Source organism: Suricata suricatta, chromosome 3 (genome assembly GCF_006229205.1).
Source record: "Suricata suricatta isolate VVHF042 chromosome 3, meerkat_22Aug2017_6uvM2_HiC, whole genome shotgun sequence".
Classification (NCBI taxonomy): Eukaryota; Metazoa; Chordata; class Mammalia; order Carnivora; family Herpestidae; genus Suricata; species Suricata suricatta.
In genome coordinates this window covers 119,639,077-119,645,123 of record NC_043702.1, presented here as the reverse complement: position 1 = coordinate 119,645,123, position 6,047 = coordinate 119,639,077, and positions in this window count along the sequence as shown.

Here is a 6,047-nt window from a genome sequence, read left to right as displayed (position 1 = left end):
CTCTTGATGTCAGCTCCAGTCATGATCTCGTGTTTGTGAGACTGAGCCCCACGTCGGGCCCTGGGCTGCCATTGCAGAGGCTGCTTCAAACTCTCTCTCTCCTGCTCTCTCGCTTTGCCTTTCCTGCATTCTCTCTCTTGCTCTCAAAGTAATTAATAAACATTTAAAAAAAATAATAAATAAATAATGTTACCTAGTCTGTTATTTAAAAATGTCTCATGGAATGTTTTCTCCCAGTGAAACCAAAGGCAGAAATTTTGTCACATCCCTGCACGGTCGAGCTTACTACTTGACATTCAGTAAAGATGTACCAAAAAAGCATGCAGTGTCCTGTTGACATATGCTGCAGCAAACCCTCTCTCCACGGGGTGTTTTTCATCAAATGTCAAAGGCTAACTTCCTGTAAGAGAATAGGGGCCTGGAAAAAAACAGTTGGAAATACTTTTCTGCTCCACGGCTATTAATAGCATTTTCATACAAATTTGTACATGCTATGAGAATGATTTTTTGGTTCTGATTATATTTTCCTTTCTCAAATCCATCTCACACTCTGCTTCACAACATGGGCTGTTGCAAAAACTTCTCCATGTTGTACACTATAAATCTAGCTGTACCATTCACATTAATGTAGCTTTAAGATATATCTCTTAGAGTCGTGCACTGCCCAACCTGCACACACTCACACGGCAGCCCTGATTGCAATTTCTTTTTCGTTTCTTTGATCGTTTCTTTGATCGTTTCATCAGGATCAAAGAGCCCACATGGTGGCTACTTCTTGGGGATAAAAAGTGCATAGATTTAAAACACAGGGCTTCACTTAAGCCTTAAGGTTACTATGTGATCTTAGGAATTATGTCATGCTATATCCCTTAAACAAAGATTCATAACATTCATAAGAAAATAAATAAAGGTTCATACGATAAATTCCTCCAAAAACCTTGAGTTTAACCTCCCTGAGATTTAGTTTCCTATTTCCTTACCTATAACATTAGGATGAAAGATGCCTTGTTTACCTCTCATGGTTATTGCAATGATTGAGTCAGGTATGATATTGTTTTCTGAACTGAACCTTAAATGGAGATTGTTTTCCACCCAAATCTTGCCTGTCATGCTTTCTTGGTGTAGGATTCTGGATCTTATGCAAGGCCCTGAGCAGAAGCAGATAGGAGAACTTGTCCTGAGATTAGAAGCCAGAGGTCCTTCATTTAGAAAGCCAGTGCTCAGAATTTCACAACAGCTCAGCTCTGCTACCTGCCACCCTTCCGACAATGACATAGACGGGCAGGGGCAGGGGAGTCCGTCCTGTTGGTGGGGACCCTGCCTCTCTGGTGTGGCACTGCAAGTCCTTAACCCCTCTGACTTTCTGGTTTATTTATGAAATGGGGCTACCATTCTCTTCCTCACACAGTTGTGCTCCAGATTTAATGAAATAACCCCTTTCTCTCATGAATCCAGAATCCTACACCTTTATAAAATTGACAAGAGTCCAAGGGACACAGAATTATCCATTCCTCTGGATTTGTTCACCAGAGCTCATTGAGCCTGGGCTATAATAATTTAGTTTCCTGCAGAAAGATTTCATTAAATGGGTATTTAATTTTATGACCTTAGCTCTAATAAGAAAAACCTGTCCCCCGAGGGTCCCGCACTTCCTTTATATGCCCTGGTTTTCACCCCTTGACCTCCTCGGTGTTCTGTTCTTTGGCACAGTTGGAAACAGACCTAGCTGCATAATGATTTAATGAGAAACAGATGAGTCAGGTAAGAAGCTTCATATCTAAATCATACTTCAGAAAATTAATAAAGTTATCCTTTGAATGTCTATGCTCTTCCCCCTCAAAGATCTTCTTCTCTGCCAGCTGACTGTATCTTCATTTGGTCTTTTCCCCAAAGTTCTTTGAAAATTTTCCTGCCTTGACTCTAACAACTTGATTTTTCCCTCTGTTTACATGCTCCATTCAGGTAAGAAAAGTCATGAGAAATGAAACAACCCATAACCCACGACAAGGAACAGGGAAATTATTAGCAGAAATAATGAGATTTTCACTTCCCTTTGGCCTTGGCAGTCTTGTCTTATCTACTGGGCTTTCAGCATTTCATGAGGTACAGCCTTCCCTGTGTGACCTGAAAGGTTAATTGGAGCTAACCTTTACTGGGTATCTTGGTTGAAGCTTGGTCCAAGCAACAGATCTGGTGGTAGTGTTTCTAGCACTGGTAGCTGTGATGGCAGTAGTTGTCATGATGATGATGATAGTAGGGTAAGGATTTTTTTAAGTTAATTCTCTTAAACTTAGTTGACATCCAATTATCTTACCTGATATACAAATCCATATCCTATCAGAAGAAAACTCTCTCTTCTTGATGAAGTTCTAAGGCAGAAGAACATTACAAGAAATGTGGACACATGGAGAAGAACCCTGCCCTGAAGGGCCCGGCATCTAGAGGTGGAAGGAAAAAGACATGTACCTGGAAGTCAAGGCAGCATGTGCTATGGCCTGCTGAAGACAGCAAGCCAGACACGCCATGGTTCAGAGGAGGGAAAGACCAAATGGGAAAGGTCAGCAGAACTGATAGAATTAGACCTTGAATGAGGTCCAATTAGGAACCAGAAGGTGAGTTAAGTATCCAAGACAAAAGTATTGAAGTAGAGATGTCAGATAGGTTGAATGGGCTTAGCAGAGAACCAGCAATGAAAAAGGTATTCATCAGCTTTAAATCCCAGATGAAAGCTTGCAAAATTTATTCTGTAGTTTCTGGGAACCCTTGAGCAAGAGAAGGATGGGATCACAGTGATATTCTGGGAAGATTAACATGTCCAAGGGTTTAAGAATGGAGAGAAACGGAAGCAGGGAGACAAGTCAGAAACTGTGATTATTCAGGCATGATGATTAGGGTGGGGCCAGGAAGATTCCAGCGTGAAACGTTGTCAAGGCTTTGGTCTCTGACAGCTGGGGTCGAGGGACAGGGAGGGGAACTGCAAGGGAGTGCAGCAAAGCATTCAGAAAGGAAAAACATAAAACAAAGGTTCTGGTTAAATATGGGTTATGCAAATGCCCTTTTTTTTTTTTTCAAAGACCCTGTAGGAAAGTCCCTCCTTTGTTATATTTCCTCTTCATGAACATTTCTTCTTTATTGTTAATATAGGATTGAGTCAAGGATATAGTCAAAATGGCTTTGGATTCACAAAGGCAAGTGGTGGAGACTGAGGACAGGAAAAGTCCCCAAACTCAGAGCTCTTAAAAATGTGGGGGTGGGGGCGCCTCGGTGGCTCAGCCAGTTAAGCCTCTGACTTCTACTCAGGTCATGATCTTGCAGCCTGTGAGTTCAAGCCCTGCGTCAGGCTCTGTGCTGACAGCTCAGAGCCTGGAGCCTGCTTCAGATTCTGTGTGTCTCTCTCTCTCACTCTACCCCTCCCCGCTTTTCTCTCTCTCTCTCTCAAAAATAAACAAACATTAAATTTTTTTAAATGTGCTGTGAATCAGTTTTTACTTTTTAAATGAAAATAAACTGAGTTTAGTTTCAGAAACACAATTTTGATAGAGATCCTGATGTAGACTGGCCAATGCTGTCTCGATGTGCAGGAAAGCTTCTGAAAATGCCTGTCAGTTGGTCTCACTTGGACTGTGTGGTCAGTTTCATGTGGATTTAGACTTAACAGGTGGAAGACATGTTGGATGGTGCACATGACTTGCACAATTGTGCTAATTACTCCTGGAGCATTGTATAACCTTTCTAGAAAAATCAGTAACTCTTTGAAAGCATTGAACTATAGGACTAGTTTCCAAAATTTTCTATTATGAGGAACTCTCATTAAAGTTACAACATTGATAGATAGCAGTAAACCCACTAGTTGAGAAAATACAGACATATGCATAGATGATTAAAAAACAAAAACAAAACAAAAAACCCCTTGTTTGGAGGGTAGTTAAAGCCTAGAGATTAAAAACCACCACTTGTTCCTATCCTACAATTTCTTTAAAGAGTTCAATTTTATAGATAATCAGCCTTTTCATCTTTATCAGATTGTGTATTCACCTGCAATCCCCATGTAAAAACACCTACGCTTGATTTCATGGATGGATATAGAACATTTCACTTACAATTAGTCAACTCTACTATATGGAATATATACAGAAGTAGATCTTATATTGGACTATAAAGTAAGTGTCAATAAATTTCAGGGAACTAGAATCATACAAATCAGAGCCTCTTGCATTTGTTATAAGGTAATAGTAAAAAAATAAACTTTAAAAAATTCCTGATGAGTATGCTTAATAATTTAAATACATTTAAGTAACCCATAAGTCAAAAAAAATCACAAAGAAAAGTTTGAACTATTATAATTGAATGATGTTAAAAACAAAACACCCCAGTAACTGTGGGATGCAGCAAAAGAAATGACAAGGAAAAATTTATCATCGTGATGCCTATATCAGAAAAGCAAAGAAGGCTAAACATCCAACTTAAGAAGTTAAAGAAGCAAGTGATAGCATAAACCATAAGAAAGTAAAAAGATGGGGAGCACCTCGGTGGCTCAGTCAGTTGAGTGTCCAACTTTGGCCCAGGTCATGATCTCCTGGCTCGCAGGGTCAAGCCCCACATCAGGTTCTGTGCTGACAGGTAAGAGCCTGGTGCCTGCTTTGAATTCTGTGTCTCCCCCTCTCTTTCCCCCTCCCCTGCTCACATTCTGTGTCTCTCTCACACAAAAATAAATAAACATTTTAAAAAGAAAGTAAAAAGATGAAAATATATTTGAGGCAGAAATTAACATAGAGAAACAAAAGAAAATAGGATCAAAGAGGATCAAGAAGTAGACTATCTAATAAAAACAAAATGGTATAAATTTTAAAAATTAGGAATACAAAAATATGTATCTAAAGATGATCACAGATGATTTTTTTTAATTAAGAAAACAGAACAACTCACTAAATATATATTTGGTAATAATCAATTTAAACACATTTACCAACAAAAAATTTACTTGTCAACTTTCCTCCCCCAAAATAGAAAGACTGAATGGTCCTCTATAATCATTAAAAAGTTTGAATCTGTAGTTAAAACTCTTGCCACAGAGAAAATAAATATCAGGGTCAGATAGTTTTACAGGTGAGTTCTGCCAATTTTCAAACAAACAAAGAAATCTCAGATTTTCCCATGTAGGTTCAACAATTTCTAGAGCTCTAAAGAACTATTCCTTAATTATTCAGTGGGCCAAAATATTATTGATTTAAAAATCAGATAAAGACTTTGTACGAAAAAGCAGTGATCGTCCAATCTCACTCATTAATATACATGAAAAAATTTTAAGCACAGTATTAACAAGCCAAATATAGCAGAAATGAAAAATATAACCTCATGTTCAAGTTAGGTATATTTTGGGACTATAAGGAGAGAATTTACATTAGAAAATCTTTATAAATTACCAGATTAATAGATAAGAAGAGGAAAGCCATAGAATCATCTCAAAATTACACACAGAAAAGAATTTATGGTTTTTAAATAGGAAAAGAAAAACTTTTGGCAAGCCAGAAATGGGAATTTCCTTAACCAAATAAAGAAAGGATTCTCAGCAGATACTTCAGCAAACATTATCCTTTGTGGTGAAACGTTGGAAGCTGTACCTCTTTAATCAGGAGTCATTCAATGATGCTGACCAAGGGCAGGACGGATCACCCCTCGGATCTCCTGTTCGAGGGCACAGTTGACTGGCAACCCCAGCTGCTGCCACTCAGGGTCCATCACCAATGTCACGCTGAGGCTGCACATCCAGCTGCTCCCAGCCAGTGACTGACGACCTTTGTGACAGGCTGACAGGCTCATCGTAGGGGTGTGGGCTCGTCTTATGCAGGACTTTGCCTTGAGGATTCCCTAGGGCCTGGCCGAAACTGTGTCAGGGCTCAGCTTAGCCTCCTTACCATTCTCCCTTCTCTCTTCTTTTATAGGTGTCACGCTTACACCCCATTCCAAAGGCTCTCCTCCCTCCCGTTGCTTTGCCCCCTTTATCCTCCACGGGGGTTTCTTCCAACATAGCTCTTGAGTCAGAAGAT